The following is a 23,706-nucleotide window of genomic DNA, read 5'->3' as shown; positions in this document are numbered from 1 at the left end:
AAAAGCAGTGATCAAACACTGTTTTTTATTTGCTTGCTTTGCATTTGGAGTCCAGGAGTCTACTGTTACTTCTCTTATCCAGTAAGAGAAAAAAAAAAAAATCGATCAGATCCACTAAAAGTTCACCATTAGTCTGGCAGAGTTAATGTTCACCAAATAAGCATGTGCTCCCTTGAATCTCCTAATCCCTGTCCCCTCCCCTCCACCCCAACTTCCAGTTGAGCCAAAGTCATATGACTAATTCTGACCAATGGGCTGGGACTAGAGGTGAGGTGTCATTTCAGGTTAAAGTAGTTACTTCCTTTCTTTTAATTGCTCTTCACCTGACGCAGGGACATCTTATCTTCTAGATGAGATAGCTTCAAGATGGCAGAGGGTGGCCAACTCAAGCTGGAAATAAGTCTTTATTGGGTCAAGCCAGCTGCAATTTTGGGTCTTATCTTTACTCTGACATAGCCTAACCTGTCCTTCCTACAACAGTTTTCCAATGTTGGCATTTATTCCTTACCTTCTATTAGTCTTTATCTCAGGCTGACACATATCTTCTAGAGAACAGAGACAAATAGAAGTATGCGAGAAAGCATGCTAATCTCACAATAGGGTTGGCTGAGCTCACTTCTCTTTCTTGCTCAAAAGTCTTCAAAGATTTTCCACTGCTCCGGCTGACGTCTGAATTCCTGAGCCTGGCAGGTAAGATATTTTGTGATCTACTCATCTTTGTATTTTATTTCCCACCAGAATTTCCTCCCCAACTTAATTTCCTGCCTCAGTGCATCACATGGAGTCCCTGCATATGTCCTTCAGGAATTAATTACAGTCCTCCTTCTCCTACTGGATTGTAAGTTCCTTGAAAGCAGAGCTGTGGTGATTGTTTGGAAAAAGAAATTATTCCCAGGAAGAACTTGGCACAAAAGGAATGTGCTTGGGACTGAATGCCTTGGGGAAATGATTCTGTGAGAAAGGACCATTTTGCTTTGGACCCTTTTAGACTCCCAAAGCATTCTAGCTGATTTTAAAAATGATGTCATTTAGGTACTGATGAACCAATTTGCAGGGCAGGAGTAGAGGAGACTCAGATATAGAGAATAGACTTATTTATGGACTTGGTGGTAGTAGGGGAAAGAGAGAGTGGGATGAATTGAGACAGCATTGAAATATAGACATTACCACGTGTCAAATAGATAGCTAAAGGGAAGGTGATGTATGACACAGGGATCTCAACCTGGCACTCTATGACCATCTAGAGGGATGGGATGGGATAGGACGTGTGGACACCTATGGCTGATTCGTGTTCATGTTGGCAGGATACTACAAAATACTGTAAAGCAATTATCCTTCACTTGAAAAAAAAAAAAAAAGAAGGAACCCACCCTCCTTCCCTCTCTTCCTTCCCTCCCCAGTTAGTCTGAGATCGTGCAGGCTTTATATTCTCTGGGCCTCGTCATAGAACTGAGGACTCTTGTTTTCTCCTGACACCTCCCAAGGCATGCAAAGACCCAGTGGATAAAGATATCTCAGTACAAAATAGATAAAAATCATATCCAAGCACAAAAAGCATCCCTTGCACTCTGTTATTATAATAATAGCATGGCTGGTACTTTCCTCCCAACGTCTCCCCATGGAGAATTGAAAAGGCACTCCATGTGAGGGTTCAGCATCATCAGAAGGCATACATGATCAGCATAAATGTCTCATTCCAGGTGAATCCACTTCAATTATATATTTAATTCAGCTGAGCACTCCCCAAAGAAGAGTTATTCTGTATTCACCTGCCAAAGTATTTCCGAAAACCTCATGGGGACAAGGATTTGCCAAAATTCATGCAACCTTTCTTATATTAATGCAGAAGAACTTGAAGGTTATTGAGTCCATGCTTCTGACAGCCCCTGCAGTTACAAATAAAGCAGCTAATGAGAAGAAAAACTGCCCCTACCGCCTTATTTCCTAATTCCCAGCCATCTTTACGCAAGAGTGCTGTGACAAATGGTACTTTTCACCTTTTTAGCACGCCCCTTCTCCGATTACAGATTTAGATGGATAGCATGATCACAAGAGTTAAACTCCCTGAAGCAAATGATTGCTTCTAGCACCCACCATATGCAATTCGGGTGAAATTTCCAAGCGCCAAATGAAATAATTCCAACAGGGAAGTCTAACTCGGCAAGTGAATTTATAAAAATTAAAAGGTCTGCGAGGTGATGCTCATGGACCCATTTGTCACATTTCTCCTCATTAAGATTTAATTGAAATGGACTCTGGTAACTGTAAGAAAAGTTACATTCTTATTTTAGACCATCTGATAAAAGAAGGTAATCTTTTAACAGTCCAGTTTCCACTTGGGGTCAGCTCCATGCCCTGTGGTTTCACAATGGACATTCGCGTGATCATACCAATAAATTCAAAATACAAGAAATATCATTATTGCTACCAAAAACGCAGTCGCGTTTTGACATTTCAGGAGCCCGGGTGTCTGTAGGCACAATTAAAACAGCTTCTGAACCAACTTGAAAATGTGAATTGGCCCCCTACCATGTAAAACTAATTTAAAGGAAATGGAGAGTCAAAATATTGTCAGTTAACATAATTGCCTTATATAGACGAAGCCATTCATTTATCTGTACTTCAGTGTAATTGTAGAAGTGAGTGTTAGTGTAAAACACACTCTCACGTCTATGTAAGGGGTGGGGGAGGGTTAGAATATGAGAGTATCCTCGTCTGGACTGCTAGGCTGCAGATGCATAGAATGTCACTGAACGGCTTGCAAGTCGTGTGATAGTGCTGGCTACTAGGAATCTCAGCTCCATGCTGCTGTCTTTCCCACCAACACGGCCGACTGAAAAGAAATAAATTCCCAAATGGTCCATGTCAAGGTCACCAACCCACCCCCCCCCCCAACTCTGCTAACCCACTGTGTGTGCCAAACTTCTCAGGGGTGTCTGACACTGCTGCCAGGCCATCCTTTTATATATGATAGACTTTCTTTGCGCTTCTAGGTCTTTCTCCTGATTGCCTCCCTCTATCTCTGATGACTTCTCTTGGGTCTCCTCTCAGGGTTCTCTCCCGCCAATGTTGGTCCTTTTCCAACTTTTCTGCTCATCAGGTCTGTCTGGCTCCTTGTTTAAGACCTTCCCATTGGAGTGGGTTAGATAATGTCCACCAAGGCAATGTAAGTTACTGCAGCCACTATGGAAATCAGTGTGGAGAGTCCTTAAAAACTAAAACTAGAACTACCATATGATCCAGAAATCCCACTCCTGGGCATACATACCTAGAAAAAACTATAATTCAAAAAGATACATGCATCCCAACGTTCATTGCAGCACTATTTATAATAGCCAACACATGGAAGTAACCTAAACTTCCATCGACAGATGATTGGATAAAGAAGATGTGGCATATATATATATATATACACACATATATATATAAAATGGAATATTAGTCATCAAAAGGAAATGAAACAATGCCATTTGCAGCAACATGGATGAACCTAGAGATGATCACAGTGAGTCAGAGAGAGATGAACACCATGTGATATCACTTATATGTGGAATCTAAAATACGATACAAATGAACTTCTCTATGAAACAGCAACAGACTCAGGGACATAGAGAACAGACTTGTGGATGCCACAGGGGAGGGGGCTGGGAGAGGGAGGGATTGGGAGCTTGCAGCTGCAAACTATTACATGTAGAATGGATAAACAGCTAGGTCCTACTCTACAGCACAATATCCTGCGATGAACTGTAATGGAAGACAATATAAAAAAGGATGCATATGTATGTATAACTGAAAGACTTTGCTGTCCAGCAAAACTCAACACATTGTGAATCAACTATCCTTCAATTTTTTAAAAAGAAACAATACACACACATTTGTGTGAGATTCACTGGACATGAATTTGAGCAAACTCTAGGAGATCGGGGCTTCCCTGTTGGCTCCGATGGTAAAGTGCCTGCAATGTGGGAGACCTGGGTTCGATCCCTGGGTTGGAGAAGATCCCCTGGAGAAGGAAATGGCAACCCACTCCAGTACTCTTGCTGGGAATATTCCGTGGACTGAGAAGCCTGGTAGGCTACTGTCTACCTACCAGTCTTCTCAGTTCATGGGGTTGCAAAGAGTCGGACACGACTGAGCGACTTCACTTTCACTTTCATTTTCTGGGAGATAGTGGAGGACAGGGGAGCCCTGCATGCTGCAGTCCATGGGGTCACAAAGAGACACAACTTAGTGACTGAACAACAATTGAGGAAATGTCTCTCCACTCCACCAAAAGCACATGAAAGCTTGAATTCCACCTTCCCTGCTCATCTCTGTAATCCCAGCACCCCACACCATGCCTGGCACCTAGCAGGCATCCTAAACATTTGCTACCAGAGTTGATGAATGCTCGGCACATAATAAGTGATCAGGATATTCTGGTCATTAATGCTAAGCTTGGTGAGAGCAGCAACACATCTTCATTCTTGTAATCCCCAGGCTTTGGAATACAGTGAGAAGAAGAGATTATCTTGTGTATTATCAAAGGTAATGACTATTCTCTTGACTTCATCTAATAATCAGCAGTTTAAGTATATCAAAGGTATTTTTCTCTATCATAAAACCGTAGACAATAAAGACTGTTTATACACACAGTCATTGCCACAGCTAGAAATTGCCTAAAGCCACTGGGAAATTAATAAGGAAATAATAGTTTTCAGGGGGTGAAAGAGCTCTAATAAGAAAAAGCTAAGGGAACACATGTAGTTAAAAGTTGAATCAACTGTATGTATATATAGTTATAGAAAGCATGGTTATAACTACTTTTTAAAATATTAGGCAGTCCCCTTACCAATTTATAGCTATGCCTAATGAAGTAAGCATGCCTGATACTTTTAAGAAAGAAGAAATAACATAAGAATATTCTTTAGACTCAGATTGGGGGGAAGGCAAGTTCTAGAGTTTTCTAGAAAACTCTACATCTAGAAAAACCAAAGTTAACCTTGATTAAATAGATTTTTAAAAAGTAACTCTATGTGCTAATATTATCATATCCAGAGATTATTCCAGAGAGTCACATTAAAACTGTGAAAACACTTCCTTTTCTTAAAGAATTTACAGAATTTTCATGAGTAGACAAATCTCCCTCAGGATTCCAGGCATTGGTTTCTACATGTGCCTCTGAACATTATAGTATTTTTGTATTAAAACCTCTATGTCATGTTTTAAGAGGCTCTTTGGGTGTGTGTACTGAATTACAAACCACAGTGTTATTAAAAACATTTAAAAACATCTGCTCAGAGAGTCTAAAACAGCACAACAGAAAGACTAGAAGGCAGTCACAACACTTTAGACCCGATCTTGTGAAGGATGAAACCAAATATCTCCTTAAGGACAGACACCTATGTATTCCCTGAGGACCCTGAGTCAGTGACGTTCTTTTGGAAGCTCTCCAGATTTCTTCCTCCTAGAATTCACAGAATCCCTGACAAAGAATCTCGGTGGGTAGCAAAATGGACCAAATGCTCAATGGGCGAAATGGTCCAAGAAATAATATCTGTGAGTGTTAGGGCTTTGGCTCCAGGCTCCCTCCCTGTTTCTTCCTGGGCTTCATCCTTCACAGTGATCTTCAAGGTTGTAATTGCCAGGTAGATGTTCAGAAGACTCCCAGCTTATATTTAAACCTTTTTGACAATCTACCTGTCTCAAATACCTTCTAATCCAACACATCAAAAAATAAACATGCAAACAAAAGACCAGCTCAGTGACTCTGCACTCAACACCCTCACCCCACAACCACCCTATACAAAATCTTCGTCCAGTCCCTTCTCAGTAAAGGTGTCCAGCCCCCAGCCTGCTTTGATAACCAGAGAGAGAATGGATACCTCCTTCTCCCTCACACCTTTTATCCAATCTAATCACTAACTTTTCTTTCCTCAGATCTTTCAGATGCACTCATTTCTCTGTGTTCTTTACCTTCAACAGGTTTGCACTGATTTAGGGTAAACTTTTGAACATCATAGGGGTCCAGCTCGTGTCTCCAGCCTCAGGTTAAACCATGCTCTCTATTTGGCTGTTTGGGTTTCAGCCACATTCAAATTTTTTAGTCCCTGAAATATCACTGTATAAAAGCCCCCTGCTTATACCGGGTCTTAATTCATTTTGGGAGAGTTTGCCTTCCATCCCCCTTCTACCTCCAACCTTCATGACTTTTACTTTCTCTCTTCTGACATGTGCTTTTCTTTCCTAGACCTTACTTACTGTGATTATAATTTTACATTCATGAGTTTTATTCATTCAATGTGTATCATTCCCATATGTTAAACTGTACTGACCTCAGGACCAACTAAATAGACCAATTACCTAGAACAAATTTAAAAATTTATCAGGACACTCCCCCTCCAAAAAAAAAAAAAAAGCCCCAAGCCCAGATTTTTTCACAGGGGAATTTGTCCAAGGTAGTTTCATAGAGAACTTCTGCAATAGCTTTCACAGACAAGTAACCTCAGTGCCACTTAGATATTCCTGGAAAAAGAAAAAAAGAAAAGAGAGAAACATTTCCAAAACATTTATGAGGCCAGGTTACCAACAAGCCTCGGCACTGAGAAGAAACATCATAAAAGGAGAACTTTAGTTGGATTTTTTAAAGACTCATGCAGAATTGTAAATAAATATTAACAAATGAACCTGTGACGCACCAAAAATATTTGTCCCAAGTGGAATTTGTTCCAAGAATAAAACGATAATTTACTAAGAAACTTATCAAGGTAAAATAGGTTTGCACACAGAAGAATTGCCCTGAATCCACTCTGCCAGTTATTGCTTGTTCAATCTTATTCAAGTTATTTAACCTCTATAACTGTGAGTTTTGTTTTGTTTATTTGCTTTAGAGTGAAAGTACTAATAATATTGACTTCTAGACTGGGTAAGGATTAAGTGAGTTGCTACATGTAGAGATCTTAGAATACCACTTTGGATAACAACTACACCAAGTAAGCACAATTACTTTTATTAAAATATCTAATTGCAATAAAAAAAAGAGAAAAATAATATCATCTCCTTGGACACCGTAAATACATGAGATAAAATTCAATGTCCATCTGTTTCTTTAAAGAGTGCTTAATAAAATAAGAATAGATAGATATTACTCTAACATGAGAAATACGTCTATCTCAAATCATAAGCCATCATCCTGCTTAATGAAAAAAATCTAGAAGCATTCCCATTAAAGTCAGACACAAGATAAGAATGTCAATTATCCTATTATTTAATACTTTTCTGATGGTACTAGCCAATATAATTAGAAAAAGAAGAAAAGAAAATATAAAAATTGGACAAGGCTTTGTAAAATCAACATAATCTGCAAATGAGATAACTTAGCTGGAACACCCACCCAAGAAGACCAACTGAAAAAAAAGCTCCTGAAACTATTAAGAATGATGCCTAGGAACAAAACCAAATATAATAACTCAATAACATTTATAAATACAGTGAAAACAATAGACTATAAAATAAACGAAAAGATCATATTTATGATAATGAACCAAAAACAGATGAAGATGCAAAGTTATCAAGAGATGTAAAATAAAATAAATGTCTATATCTATATACAAAATACAAATATATGTGCACATACATGCAAAAAAAACCTCTCAACACTTTACCAGGGGACACAAAAAGGACCTTAATATTGGAAAGGCTATCGAAAATTATGGATAGAAAGACAAAAGGTCATAATGAAAGCAATTTCTCCAATGTTAATTTAATTAACTCCAACGTAAATTTAGTTTCCGTCCAGTCAAAGCTATGGTTTTCCAGTAGCCATGTATGGATGTACGAGTTGGATTATAAAGAAAGCTGAGCACTGAAGAATTGATGCTTTTGAACTGTGGTGTTGGAAAAGACTCTTGAGAGTCCCTTGAACTGCAAGGAGATCCAACCAGTCCATCCTAAAGGAGATCAGTCCTGGTTGTTCATTGGAAGGACTGATCCTGAAGCTGAAGCTCCAATACTTTGGCCACCTGATGTGAAGAACTGACTCATTGGAAAAGACTCTGATACCAAGAAAGATTGAGAGCAGGAGGAGAAGGGAACAAAAGAGGATGAGATGGTTGGATGTCATCACAGACTCAATGGACATGAGTTTGAGTGAATCTGGGAGGTGGTGATTGACAAGGAGGCCTGGCGTGCTGCAGTCCATGGGGTGGCAAAGAGTCAGACACGACTGAGCCACTGAACTGAACTGAAATTTAGTTTCTCCAATGTATATTTAATAGCATTCCAATACAATACAAATAAATTTATTTTTAATTTGATAGTCTAATTCTTGACCTGTATGTAGGTCAAGAAACAATAGATAGAAACAGACATGGGAACAATGGACTGGTTCAAAATTGGCAAAGCAGTACATCAATGCTGTATATTATCACCCTGCTTATTTAACTTATATGCAGTGTACATTATGTGAAATGCTGGGCTGGATGAAACAGAAGTTGGAATCAAGACTGCTGGGAGAAATATCAACAGCCTCAGATGCCACTTCCCTTATGGCCGAAAGCAAAGAGGAACACTTTCTAACACCATACACAAAGATAAACTCAAAATGGATTAAAGATCTAAATTTAAGACCAGAAACTATAAAACTCCTAGAGGAGAACATAGGCAAAACACTCTCTGACATAAATCACAGCAGGATCCTCTATAACCCACCTCCCAGAATATTGGAAATAAAAGCAAAAATAAACAAATGGTACCTAATTAAACTTAAAAGCTTTTTGCACAACAAAGGAAACTATAAGTAAGGTGAAAAGACAGCCCTCAGATTGGGAGAAAATAATAGCAAACAAAGCAACAGACAAAGGATTAATCTCAAAAATATACAAGCAACTCCTGCAGCTCAATTCCAGAAAAATAAATGACCCAATCAAAAAATGGGCCAAAGAACTAAACAGACATTTCTCCAAAGAAGACATACAGATGGCTAACAAACACATGAAAAGATGCTCAACATCACTCATTATCAGAGAAATGCAAATCAAAACCACAATGAGGTACCATTACATGCCAGTCAGGATGGCTGCTATCCAAAAGTCTACAAGCAATAAATGCTGGAGAGGGTGTGGAGAAAAGGGAACCCTCTTACACTGTTGGTGGGAATGCAAACTAGTACAGCCGCTATGGAAAACAGTGTGGAGATTTCTTAAAAAACTGGAAATAGAACTGCCATATGACCCAGCAATCCCACTTCTGGGCATACACACTGAGGAAACCAGATCTGAAAGAGACACGTGCACCCCAATGTTCATCGCAGCACTGTTTATAATAGCCAGGACATGGAAGCAATCTAGATGCCCATCAGCAGACGAATGGATAACGAAGCTGTGGTACATATACACCATGGAATATTACTCAGCCATTAAAAAGAATTCATTTGAATCAGTTCTAATGAGATGGATGAAACTGGAGCCCATCATACAGAGTGAAGTAAGCCAGAAAGATAAAGAACATTACAGCATACTAACACATATATATGGAATCTAGAAAGATGGTAATGATAACCCTATATGCAAAACAGAAACAGAGACACAGATGTACAGAACAGACTTTTGAACTCTGTGAGAGAAGGTGAGGGTGGGATGTTTCGAGAGAACAGCATCGAAACATGTATATTATCTCGGGTGAAACAGATCACCAGCCCAGGCTGGATGCATGAGACAAGTGCTCGGGCCTGGTGCACTGGGAAGACCCAGAGGAATCAGGTGGAGAGGGAGGTGGGAGGGGGGATCGGGATGGGGAATACATGTAACTCCATGGCTGATTCATGTCAATGTATGGCAAAAACCACTACAATATTGTAAAGTAATTAGCCTCCAACTAATAAAAATAAATGGAAAAAAAAAAGAATCTATTAATGAAGGTGAAAAAGGAGAATGAAAAAGCTGGTTTAAAACTCAACGTTCAGAAAACTAAGATCATGGCATCTGGTCCCAACACTTCATGGCAAATAGATGAGGAAACAGTGGAAATGGTGACAGATTATTTTCTTGGGCTCCAAAATCACTGCGGATGGTGACTGCAGCCATGAAATTAAAAGACACTTGCTCCTTGGAAGAGAAGCTATGACCAACCTAGAGAGCATATTAAAAAGAAGTCAATCCTAAAAGAAATCAACCCTAAATATTCAATGGAAAGACTCATCCTGAAACTAAAGCTCCGATACTTTGGCCACATGGTTCGAAGAGCCGACTCATTGGAAAAGACCTTGATGCTGGGAAGGATTGAAGGCAGGAGGAGAAGGGGATGACAGAGGATGAGATGCTTGGAAGACAGCAACAACACAATGGACATGCGTTTGAGCAGACTCCAGGAGATGGTGAGGGACAGGGAGGCCTGGCGTGCTGTAGTCCATGGGGTCACAGGAGTTGGATACGACTGAGTGACTGAACAACAACAAATATATTTTTAAAGTTTAGATGAAAAAAATAAAAACTAAGAATTTTATAAAGAAGAATAATGATATGATCTTAATTCTACTAGATGCTAAAGTATATTGTAATGGAAAGGTAATTTTTACAGCTTGCTTTTGGGGGAGTTCCTGGTGATCCAGGGATTAAGACTCTGCTTTCACCGCAGGGGGTGAATTTCGATCCCTAGTGGGGGAATTAAGACTCCACATGCCCTGTTGTACAGCTTAAATAAATGAATAAATGTGGTTCAGGATAAAGAAGATAAAGACAGGTTAACAGAACAGAAATTAGAGTTCATAGGTAGGCTCAAATAGTTAGGGCAAAGAAGAAAATGCCAAATTGAAATTTCAAATCAGTGGAGAAAATATGCATTAACTAACAAAGAGTGTTTAGGCAACTGACTAATTAAATAGGATCTTCAGTCCAGATGGTAAAGAAATCTGCCTACAGTACAGGATACCCAGGTTTAATCCCTGGGTCAGTAATATCCCTTGGAAAAGGGAATGGCTACCCATTCCAGTATTCTTGCCTGGAGAACTCCAAGAACAGAGGAGCCTGGTGGGCTACAGTCCATGGAGTCGAAGAGTCAGACATGACTGAGTGATTAACACTTTCACTTTCACATTTTATACCCCCCAAATTCCATGTGGATCAATTATTAAAACATGAAAAAGTCCCCCAAAATTTAAAAGTGGCATTAGAAAGCATAGAATATATTTTAATTATTACTAGCTCAGAGGACTAATGCTAAATATGAAACACTTTGTGTTTCATAAGACATAGGGGAAAAGACAAAAGACATAGGGGAAATACTGCTTCATGTGACACATCAAAAAACATTTGGATAAAATAACTATAGAAAATTTAAAAAACCCAAAAACTTCTAATGTAATTTCAATTATAAAAGAGAGTATGCTTCTTTAAATTATAAGAAAAGAACAAGCCAAAAGGAAAATGGCTAAATTATATGAACAAATAATTCACAAGAAAGGAAATACAAATGGCTCTTAAGTATATGAGAAGATAATAAATCTCTCTTGTAATAAGAGAAAGGCATATTACAATGAAAATGAGATACCATTTTTCACCTACAATATTGGAACATAGAAAAATTTGATAACCTTTAGTTGTTGAAAAGTGTGGAAAATAGTCATTTTATGTGCTGCTGGGGAAATGGGAACTTGGTACAACCTCTATGTTGAACAGCTTGACAATATCTATCAAAATTGCAGTGTATGTGTCTTTTGACCTGGAAATTTTACTTCCAGGAATTTCTTCTATGAATTTAGTCTTTTAGTTGCTCTTGAGTAAAATCAAATATGAGAAGACATTTGCACATCATTGTTAATAATAGAAAAAGATTAGAAAGAACCCAAATGTCCATCAACAAAGTACTTGCAAAATAAATTATATCTCTAGAGTGATACACCTCTTTAGAATATATCTCTGCTGCTTTTATAAACAGAATCACTGCTCAGCTCTTAAAACAGTATGAACATTATATCACCATTTGTGCATACACGCATGTGTGTGTCTGTGTGTGTTTATAACAGTATATACTTAAAGTATATGCAGAGAATATTCCAGGAAGAAAATGCAAGAAACTAACAATGTTGGCTGCCTCTAGGGAGGTGAACTGAGAGGTTGAAACTAGGTGTAAAAGGTGTATATTTAAAAAATGTTTTCACAGTTTTAAAATTTTGCAATATATATAAATACATTATCTATTCAAAATATAAATAATTAAGCTTTAATGAGGTAATGAGGGCTAGTTGAAAGACCTACAATGCCTGACGCAGGGTCACCAGGCAATAAATGCCTGTTACATTTGCTATTATTATGTTAAATAGCAATTGGAAGATGATGGTGGAAAATGGAAAAATCATGGAGTCAAGTGATTGTCAGTCTTGGCTATGGGCTGCCCTGTCCCTAAGTATTAGAATGAACCATACGAAATAGCCAATATTTAATAGCATTTGACCTGCAAAAATAGCAATTTCATATAATTCAACCCCAAATTACTTTATTCATTGTAAATTAGACTGTAGGTGATCATGAAAATCATGGTGACCATTAGTTCAATTATTCCTCACCATTGAAACTTGACTGGTTTCCAATTCGGAGAGTGAGAATTCAGAGAGTGAGTTAGAATAATGGGAATACTGAACTACATGGATTAATTTGGTTCCTGAATTTTGGATAGTGAGTAGCTTGAATTGGATAAGGAAGAATTTATTTAAACTTTTTCTTTTTCAAAACTCATTGATTCCTGAATTAAGATAACAAGTTTGGACGTTGAGGGTTTGGATAGTCAGTGAGGGGTACCTGTTTTGCAGAAGAACCTCATAGCTTTCAAAGCATTTTAGTATAAGTGACCTCATATATTTCTTAATCTATGGAGGTGTTATCCCAATGCCCATCCCGTTTAACAAAAGGGGAACTGTTTCCGCTTTAAATTGCAAGCCACTGCTAACCAATGCAATACAACTGGTGTTGAGGGATTTGACAAAAGACTAGACCTACTGCTAGGACAGGGCAACCTGTTCAATGGTTAAGACTACAGGTCACATCTCTTCCAAGCAAACATTTTTCCTTCCTGCCTTCCATCTGTTAGTGAGAGATCAAAAGTCCCGAAGCTCTGAAGTTACATGCCAGTGGTGGTAACAGCACGATGGCCCAGTTGTGTCTGACTCTTTGTGGCCCTACAGACTGGAGCCTGCCAGAGTCCTCTGTCTATGGAATTCTCCAGGCAAAAACACTGGTGTGGGTTGCCATGCCCTTCTCCAGGGGATCTTCCTGGCCCAGGGAAGCTGGGTCTCCTGCCTTGCAGGCAGGTTCTGTACCAGCTGAGCCACCGGGGAAGCCCAAAGGGAAGAGTAACTGCACTGGCCAGGATGGCTACCCTTTTGCATGTTTGTAAATTCTGTTAATCAACCTCAAGAAAACTCTCATTTTTCTACCTAAGTTTCCCCCTCATGGTAAAACCATTCAAGAATATGATAGGTGACTGCAAACTCCTTCTGTAGGTAAAACATAGGCAGAATCCCAAAGGGACATTGAAAATGGAAGAAGGAAGACAACCGCTTTGATCAGTTCCTAAGGCTACGGACATTTATTCTACAAAAGCCACACTGTGAAGCTTCTGGAGTTGAGGCTGCTCTTATGCCAAAAGTTTCCATAATGATCTAAGGCTGTATTGAACCCAAAAGGGGTCAGTTCATCCCTCCAAAATCTTGGGAACAGTCAAGAAGAGAGGAGGGTGAAATGAGCTGCCTTCTCAGGTAGACTCCCAGTCTTATGCTATGACTGACCTAGGAAAAGTTTTAAGGAAATCAGAAGCAACATATATGAGATTCTCATGAGCACAGAAAAATTCAGTATCAAATAGGGAATCTGCTGGCTAGAGACCACAGTAGACCCAGGTATACAACAGGTGCTCAGGAAACATTTGTAGACTGAATGGGACCTGAGTAAACCCAGGTATACTATAGGTGCTCAGTAAACATTTATAGACTGAATGGGACCAGAGTAGACCCAGGTATGCAACAGGGGCTCAGGAAACACTGTGTGGATCACAATAAAGTGTGTGGATCACAATAAACTGTGGAAAATTCTGAAACAGATGGGAATACCAGACCACCTGACCTGCCTCTTGAGAAACCTGTATGCAGGTCAGGAAGCAACAGTTAGAACTGGACATGGAACAACAGACTGCTTCCAAATAGGAAAAGGAGTACGTCAAGGCTGTATATTGTCACCCTGCTTATTTAATTTATATGCAGAATACATCATGAGAAACGCTGGACTGGATGAAGCACAAGCTGGAATCAAGATTGCCAGAATCAATAACCTCAGATATGCAGATGACACCACCCTTATGGCAGAAAGTGAAGAAGAATTAAAGAGCCTCTTGATGAAAGTGAAAGAGGAGAGTGAAAAAGTTGGCTTAAAGCTCAACATTCAGAAAACTAAGATCATGGCATCTGGTCCCATCACTTCATGGGAAATAGATGGGGAAACAGTGGAAACAGTGGCTGACTTTATTTTTCTGGGCTCCAAAATCACTGTGGATGGTAATTGCAGCCATGAAATTAAAAGATGCTTACTCTTTGGAAGGAAAGTTATGACCAACCTAGATAGCATGTTAAAAAGCAGAGCCATTATTTTGTCAACAAAGGTCTGTCTAGTCAAGGCTATGGTTTTCCCAGTGGTCATGTATGGATGTGAGAGTTGGACTATAAAGAAAGATGAGCACCAAAGAATTGATGCTTTTGAAATGTGGTGTTGGAGAAGACTCTTGAGAGTCCCTTGAACTGCAAGGAGATCCAACCAGTCCATCCTAAAGGAGATCAGTCCTGGGTGTTCATTGGAAGGACTGATGCTGAAGCTGAAACTCCAATACTTTGGCCACCTCATGCGAAGAGTTGACTCATTGGAAAAGACCCTGCTGCTGGGAGGGATTGGGGGCAGGAGGAGAAGGGGATGACAGAGCATGAGCTGGCTGGATGGCATCACCGACTCAATGGACATGAGTTTGAGGGGACTCTGGGAGTTGGTGATGGACAGGGAGGCCTGGCGTGCTGCGGTTCATGGGGTCGCAAAGAGTCAGACACGACTGAGCGACTGAACTGACTGAAACACTTGTAGACTGGATGGGACCAGAGTAGACCCAGGTATACGACAGGGGCTCAGTAAATGTTTGTGAATTGAATGGATGTGAATGAGCCTTGAAAATGGGGAATCAAGACAAAAAGCAAACCATAAACCATCCTATACTAATAAGCTGGTAGACTTTGGCCAACCTGGAATCTCTTGAGTGTAATTTCCTCATTTCTAGCATAGATTCTTTAACATTTTGTTTATTGTACATGTTAATATTTCTACTCTGTGCTCCTCCTTTTTAGAAGGCTTGAGTAGAAGTCCTTAGAAGTCACGCTCATCTCCTGTGTTTTATAGATGAGGCACATTCATCAGATAAAGTTAATGACATCCCTCCCCTCCCGTCCCCGACAGGATTGTTTGTAATTGCAAAGAAGAACATCAGATCCTTAGAGGAAAGTGCTGTGTAGGCGCTCAGTCTGTAGTGTCAAGGATGGTTAACAGCCTTCACACAAGCGTCCTTGATACTCCCAGGCAGCACTTGGACTTGGGATTTTATAAATGGTTTGCTCTTTAAAACTTCCAGCTCATCAAGGAGCACAACCAAGTTGAGGAGACTTAAAATCACTGGCTCTCTATTCAGGGGCGAAGAGACAAGATAGCCGCTCTCAAAACACCTGCATCTCAGTGACAGGTATGAGGGGGGAGAACAACAGAAAGGTGAGACTGACGACTATGCAGGGCAATTCAACTGATGAAAACTGCCATGAGGGAAAGAAGCCGGGTAAAGAGGCAACGGAAAATAACTAGGGCGGGGAGTCCTCTTTAGATTGGCTGACCAGGTGAGACCTTTTGGAGGAGGAGGCAAGTCCTGAGACCTGAGTAGTAGGGATAAGGGAAAGTGTTAGCTGCTCAGTCATATCCAACTCTTTGAGACCCCCTGGGTTGCAGCCTGCCATGTTCCTCTGTCCGTGGAATTCTCTAGGCAAGAATACTGGAGTGGGTAGCCATTCCCTTCTCCAGGGGATCTTCCCAACTCAGGGATCGAACCACGGTCTCCAGCACTGCAGGCAGATTCTCTACCATCTGAGCCACCAGGGCAAGTTTCTGTCTAGCGCCCATTGTAGATACTCAACAATCCTAGCTCTCTGCCTTCCCTTTCTCCTTAATTATGGTACACACCCTCCATCCATTCCCAAGCTGCTGATGATGATCAGGACTGGAGGGTTTAACCTCACCTGCCTTCCCTCCTTTCCACATGCTTGTTTGTTACCTACCTACTCTGCTCCGTGAACTCTGCTGGGGACAGACAATGCGCTCCTGCAGCCTATCAATGACAATAACTGCTCTCTCTAAGGAATGGGGGTTTTCTGTGGGCAGAGACACGGTGCCCATGCCAAGTTGGAGAACAACAGAGACCAGGCATGGAGAAGGGTCTCGAGCCTCAGAGCTGAGCAGTGGAGCCTGCCCCTCTTCATATGCAGGCTACTTCCCTGGATGTGGTGTGTGCTCAGTCACTCAGTCATGTCTGACTCTTTGTGACCCCATGGACTGTAGCCTGCCAGGCTCCTCTGTCCATGGGATTCTCCTGGCAAGAACACTGGGGTGGGTATCCATGCCCTCTTCCAGGGGATCTTCCCGACCCAGGGATCGAACCCACATCTCCTGCATTGGCAAGGGGGTTCTTTACCACTGAGCCACCTGGGAAGCCAGCCTGACTGTGCTCTTAAATTAAAATAAATTCAAACAGCTCTCCTCTGGCCGCCTGCCCTGCATTTTCCTGACATATTTGTGACCCATTCTAGACAATTAGAAGTTGAGACTCCAATACTTTGGCCACCTGATGCGAAGAACTGACTCACTGGGAAAGACCCTGATGCTGAGAGGGATTGAGGGCAGGAGGAGAAGGGGACGACAGAGGATGAGATGGTTGGATGGCATCACCAACTCAATGGACATGAGTTTGAGTAAACTCTGGGAGTTGGTGATGGACGGCGAGGCCTGGCGTGCTGGTGTCCATGGAGTCGCAAAGAGTTGGACACAACTGAGCAACTGAACTGACTGACTGAGACAATTAGGAAGGCTTTTTTTCAGGACCAGGAACTCTGGGCTCCACCCTGCATTTCACTTTGCAATCCCTCATCCATTTCCGCCTAGAATCTCACTGCCCACCTTCCCATCTCCCCTGATTTTCGGTGTCTTGTTAAATGATAATTTCTTTCTTTTTCTCTAGTACCTGAGACTGGGAAATTTCTTTCTTTAATCCCAGCCCTATTTGTACCTTTAAGGCCAAGAATTATAGAAACATGCATGGCTCTAAAATGGTTTTCATTTACGACTGCTCATAGAGTTAAAATACTCTATGTGTGCATGTGTGTGTGTGTGTGTGTGTGTGTGTGCGTGTGTGTGTGTTTTCCTTTAATGTCTGGCAGCCATTTCCTTATATCCCTGTTTTCTGGACACTGAGCTATCTCTATGTTATGATTATTTTACCTCTTTAAGAGTGAACTGCTTTAATCCCCTGATCATGCAGTCACGTGAGCTACTTTTCCATCTCCAAACGCAATTAAAAGTGCCCTTCGGGTGTTCCAAATTTTAATCATTCTATGTGTGCAGCATTCCCGGGCTCAGAAGGCCTTTCTCGGCCTCCTCTCAGATGGAGCTTTTCTCCAAGGAGGAGAAGGTGGAGCAGCGGAAAGTCAGAATGAGGGGCGAGAGCTTGGTTTCAGAGGCCAGGCCCCTCAGTCTTAAGGCACCGTCTCTCCTGCTGGGACCAGCAGGCCATCCCCAGCAGCAGTGGGTGGAGGGGGCTACAGGCTTGGGGCCGAGCCAGGAAGCGTTGTCGCCAGGACCAGCTTAGCAACCTTAGGCACGGACTGACTTTTCATCTGTATAATGTGGATAATAATTGCTGTCTCATCCTTTTGCTGACAGCACAGAGAAGTTCCTGCCTCACTAACAGTGTTATCATGGTCCTGATGGTGCTGAACTGTCTCTGAATCCCTTCCATGTCTGATGCTCTAAGCCAGTGCTTGTCCAGCTGTGGGTCACGTGCCCTTGACTAGTGACCACACGCTCCGTGATTCGGACAACACCCGCACCCCTTCATAGCCTGCACAGTGGGTGAGTCCACCACATGAACTTGGATGAACTTGGATGTCCTGGCGATGTCCAACTGCTGTAGTAATTTTTACGCTTTTAATTCTCGTTTTCTGAACTTCTCACAAACTGATAATGAACTGCAAGCCTGCAGTGATCAATGCCTTAGGCTGTGAGCCGTTGGAGGGTCTGTACCATGCAGGTGGTGTGGGAAGCCCAGGAGATTTGCTGGGATGGTACCCCCCTACCACACCCCCACAATTTAGTGCTTAGGAAGCCTGTGCTGCTGGTCTGCCCACAAGAACGGTGAACAGTCTGCCCAGGTGCCAGCCCATCACCATGGTGACTGCCATAGTTCATCTCGGTCTCTGAGCAAGGATCCTGTTCCACCCTCAGGTTTGGCTTGGCATGTAGACAGGAACGGGGGTGGGATTGCCATCCTTTCTCGTGCCATAAAACCAAGGAAAACATCCTGGCTGGCAGTCAAGCCTCACAAAATAGCAACAACAACAGAAACTCCTGGCAGGATTTCAGAGGGCTGACTCCTGCAAAGTCACTCTCCCTCCAAAAGGCCACTTGATGTCAGTCAGTTGAGGGTCATTTTCCAATGCAAACTGCCTAGTTCTTCCAGGCACTGGACGATACTCCTTTGGTACCAGTACAAGCTACATGCAGGGACCAGTGTTCTTTAGGGCCTAACAATCACAACAAAAATCTTCATTCACGTGGGAAATTAAAGGTACAGGGTCAGAAAACATTAACTGTGAAAACTCAATGCTTTCAAGGCCAGTTGAGGATACTGTGTTTTTGAAGGGATAGACTTCTTTAACAACAACAAAAGGTCATAAATAGCATCGAAAACACCCAGTGATGATGGTGATACATTTGTAATAACATTTCTATTGAAAAGGGAGTTCCAAATATTTGGCACGTGCCTCAGACTCTCTCCTGCTCCCATTCTTGGCAGCTGTCATTTGCAAATCCCTTCTCTCTTTTTTTCCCCTATCATCTGGCTTCAGAATGTCAGTGTAGAATTCAAGGCCATGACCAATGTTCAGGAGATGATAAATGGAATGGGAGTTATTTGGCTTCTTGGTGTAGTCATTTCGAGTAACATGTGCTCTTCACATGCATTATCGTTTTAACCCTCGCCTGCAGTGTGATTCTTGCTGTTCACAGTGAGTAATCACTCACACGTGAGAAAACTGGAGATCTGAGAAATTAAGGCGGTCAATCAACAGTGACCTTGGAGTCCTGATCCACTGCTCTGGACAACACAGGAGGGGACGAGGGCTTGTTATGCTCCTTCTGTATGCTGTGTGCATGAGCGCTCAGTCACCTTAGTCATCTCTGACTCTCTGCAACCCCATGGATTATAGACTGCTAGGCTCCTCTGCCCATGGGATGCTCCAGGCAAGGATACTGGAGTGGGCTGCCACGCCCACTTGCTCCAGGGTATCTTCCTAACCCAGGGATGGAACCCACATCTCCTGTGTCTGCCATATTGCAGGTGGATTCTTTACTCACCGAGACACCTGTGTCAGGCTCTTATAATTTTTAACTCATTTAATCTTATAAATCGTAATTTGCACCAACCTGTGAGACATTATTCTTCCTGATTTTCAGATGAAGAGAGTGGGGTTCAGAGAATTTTAAACTTGTTCAAGACTGATATAGGTCATAAGGGGGCTAGGATCTGAACCCACATTGCTCTGAATCTGAAGCACATCTGTTTTACTTACTATGTGGCCGCAACAGTTCAGACTCTGCAGACAACACCACTGAGAGCAAGACATGCCGGGCGTTTAGAGGAATGGTATTAATGACAGCAACAGCTTGCACATGACTCGTTTTCAACATTTAGAGAAGTGATTAAATTACCCTACACGGGTATTTGCAGCTATTATAAATGGTTAATATGATGGCTATGTAGAAACAGGCAAAAGTGTTTACCAAATAACATTAAGAAATCTTATGTGTACTGATTACATTTATGCAGAAATTATGCATACAGATGGATAAAGAGTAAGACCCACCAAGAAAATAGCTTTTGGCTGGGATACAGGACAATAAAATGCTTTCGCATTATTAGTTGCTCAGTCGTGTCCAACTCTCTGCGACCCCATGGACTGTAGCCTGCCAGGCTCCTCTGTCCATGGAATTCTCCAGGCAAGAATACTAGAGTGTGAGCCATTCCCTTCTTCAGGGGATTTTCCTGACCCAGGGATCGAACCCAAGTCTCCTGCATTGCAGGCGGATTCTTAACCATTTGAGCCCCCAGAAAAGCCCAAGACATTTTAAAGCTGCATTAAACAAAATGCTTAAAGAAGTGTGTGCGTTCAGGCATCAGGAAAAGCTGGCCAAAGAAAATAGGCAAAAATAATCACCCACTAAGAAATGTGTCCTCAAGAATTTAAAGAAGATATTTCCAAAATGATGGGATGGCCATAATGGCATTTAGGGCAAAAATTAAATACTAACTCTGAGTGGTTTTAGAGTAAAAGTTTGACATTGGGAAGTCTGAGGATTTTAAGTGGAGACTTTGTTCACTAGAGTGATCCAGAGGCCCCATTCCATGCTTCTTTCATTTCCTCAATGCATTCAACTCTGCTGCTTTTTAGATTTCATGGTGAAGTTTTAGGTAACGACTTTGAAAATGAACCACACATTGTTTTTTAGATGCTGTAGGGCAAGTGAATTCATCTGAGTTCTATTACTTCTTGTGTCTATATGTCATTCAAAATCTAGCCTTCCATTCACCAAACTCCCATCCACCAATCATCCATTCAAGAAGCATTTGCTGGGTGCCTACCAGTTTCCCTGGTGGCTCAGACAGTAAAGAATCCCCCTGCAATGCAGGAGACCCAGGTTCGATCCCTGGGTCAGGAAGATCCCCTGGAAAACAGAATGGATACCCACTCCAGTATTCTTGCCTGGAGAATTCCATGGATAGAGGAGCCTGGTGGGCTATGGTCCATGGGGTCGCAAAGAGTCAGACACAACTGAGTGAATCACTTATCGTGATCTAGAGCTTGTGAGGCCCTAGAGATAAAAGACAGCCAACTTGTCCTCGGGTTCCTCTGAGTCTTACACGGGAAACATGGAGAGACTAAACAGTGGAGACAAACAGGGGCATGGAGAGACGATTCCTACCCAGGATCTGCCGAGAGCTAAGCCGCATATCCTGTGTGCAGGACACCAGGGTCATGGGGGAGGGGCAGGTACCCCACTGGGAGTCAGAGAGAGATGCTCAGAGGAGGTGATGGGCAGTGGGTCCTGAAGAACGAGGAGAAGCTAGGCTGGGGAAATTGGATGGAAGGGAAGGGGAGGAACCGCGGTCCAGGCTTCAAGCCACACTGCGCCAAGGCATGTGGGCAAAAAAGCATGGCCAGTTTAGGGAAGGGCAGGGGGTCTGTGTGGCCACAGGACGACACATGAAGTGGGGAAGGGAGGTAGACCAAGGCTGGGAGGCGCAAAGGCCCCAGTGGAGGGCTTTGTGAGCCAAGGTCAGCAGCAGAGCACTTGATGAGTGCACTAGAAACTGTACACGAATGCATTTAAGTCACCTGCTGAGACCGACACGGGTGGGTATTAGAGGAACATTCTGGGCTGATCTGAGGTCCCCAGCTGAGGCTGGACAGACCCACCTATCACCGCGTCTTCAACTCCTCACAAAAGGGGATGTGCCTTATCCATCCTCATCAACACCCCACCTCATTCCTTTTGTGCCCGGGCCCTAGTAGATGCCACTCAAAATGTCTCTAGGCTAGATGATTGACTTAAAATTTACACACAAAGCCAAACAACCCCACATCGTCAAGGGATAAAGTGGTGTTATCCTGCGGTATCCAGTGGGCAGAGACTGTCTGTTCCTACTGTTGAAGCAGATGAGTGAAAACGGCACATCCCACTTATGGCCAAGGCAGAAATTCGCAGGGGTTTCCTTTAAAAGCTTATGGACAGGGTTTCTGCATTACCAACCCTCATTCTTTTTATGGGATAGGAAATGAAACAGACGTCAGTTATTTCAGTTTCAATTTTAAAGTCTTATCTTTAGAGCTATTTAAAGAAAATAAATCCTCCACACAGTAAACATTTACATATAAGAACTGCATATAAGAAATCTGAGATGGTGGCAATTTCAAACCCTGAGTTAGAAAGGGTTTTCACTTTGATGAAATGGAAATAAAGAAGGATCGGACTTCTGGGTGTTCTGACCAACTGGAGCTCTTCTCATAAGCTCTGAATACAGGGGAATCTGATGAATGACTTGATCCCACCAAGAAGAAAGGACCAGAGACCCTATGAGAGCATGCTTGCAAAGAGAAGGGAGCTCCACATGAAGGTATCTCATCGGAAATCAGTTAAGGGGGTGTTACATCCCACTTCCCAAATAGGGAAGCAGGCTCGGAAAGGTCAAGTAACTTTTCCAGGGTCACACAGCTAGCAAGTGGCAGTCCTCAATATATACTCTTGTATGTCTGACCCTTAAGTCGAAGTTAAACAAGCTTAAAATTAACATTCCAGTTACGTGAAGCCATCTTGTTGGAAAATACCCTGCCTGAAAAGATTGCAGGCAGGAGGGGAAGGGGGCAACAGAGGATGAGATGGTGGATGGCATCATCGATGCAATGGACATGAACTTGAGCAAACTCCGGGAGATAGTGGAGGACAGGGAGACCTGATGGCATGCTGCAGTCCGTGGGGTCTCAGAGTTGGACAGGACTTAGCGAATGAACAAGTGAAACTGCCTAGAATTCATCCATAGCCCCAGTTTTCTCCATCCTTCTCTGATGCTACTCTTGGATGGGACCACCTACTAATCTTTCAGAATCAATTCAAGAGCCAGTTCCTCCTTGGAGACTTGGCCTCCCACCCCCACTGTCCAACAACCTCTCTGTTCCTTGTGCCTGGAGTCAGACTGTGGGTTCTAATCCCTTCTTGGCCACTCACCAGCCCTGCGACCTTGGGGAAGTACCTCCCTAAGCCTCAGTTTCCTCACCTGCAAAATAGGGCCAACAAGAGCCCCATAAAGTTGTTGTGAGTATTAAAAAAATAAAATAGAACAACTCCTTGTCCAGAGCACAGCAGCATGCCTGGCATGCGGGAAGCACTCAGGGATGTTAGCTAGCATTTTGTGCGTTGCTGTAACCAGGCAGATGTCTCTCCCAGCAGAGTCTTTTTTCTTTCTCCCCTGCTAGACAGTGATCTCCTTAAGGGTGATGGACACGTGGTGTCCCATAGATCCCTGTGGGATGAACCATGAATAATGACCGAAGGAGGATCTGGCGGCGGGGGTTACCCTCCCCAGAACGCACTGATTAAGGGGCGTCATCACCCCCGTGAGAGTAAATTCCTCCGCCTCCAGGAGACGGTGGACACCTTTGTGAAACACACCACCCAGTTTCCAGGACTCCTAACAACCGTTCACTCTGCAGGCCCGTTCCCAGCCCGGCCGCAGCCAGGAGAACTACCCCAGGGACACAAGGTCAGCAAGCCCTGGCCTCCCGGAGGTCAGCAGAGGTCAGCGTCCAGGGGAAGAGAGGCTGCACGCGGTCGGGAC

At 42.5% G+C, this 23,706-nt stretch overlaps 1 protein-coding gene and 1 long non-coding RNA gene across 10 annotated transcripts in view; one reads left to right on the top strand and one right to left on the bottom strand.

Annotated features, from left to right (window-relative positions):
- LDB2 (LIM domain binding 2) overlaps nt 1-23,706 on the bottom strand; it is a 437,269-nt gene that overhangs the window by 37,920 nt on the left and 375,643 nt on the right. The gene's annotated exons all lie outside the window — the stretch shown is intronic.
- Nucleotides 573-23,706, top strand: LOC122696313. Its single transcript, XR_006341734.1, has 3 exons — nt 573-690; nt 17,979-18,167; nt 23,582-23,706. It is a non-coding gene; the product is annotated as an uncharacterized LOC122696313 (long non-coding RNA).

Source organism: Cervus elaphus, chromosome 6 (assembly GCF_910594005.1).
Source record: "Cervus elaphus chromosome 6, mCerEla1.1, whole genome shotgun sequence".
Lineage (NCBI taxonomy): Eukaryota > Metazoa > Chordata > Mammalia > Artiodactyla > Cervidae > Cervus > Cervus elaphus.
Note: the sequence above shows the minus strand (reverse complement) of the source record. Positions and strands in the feature narration are given on the sequence as shown.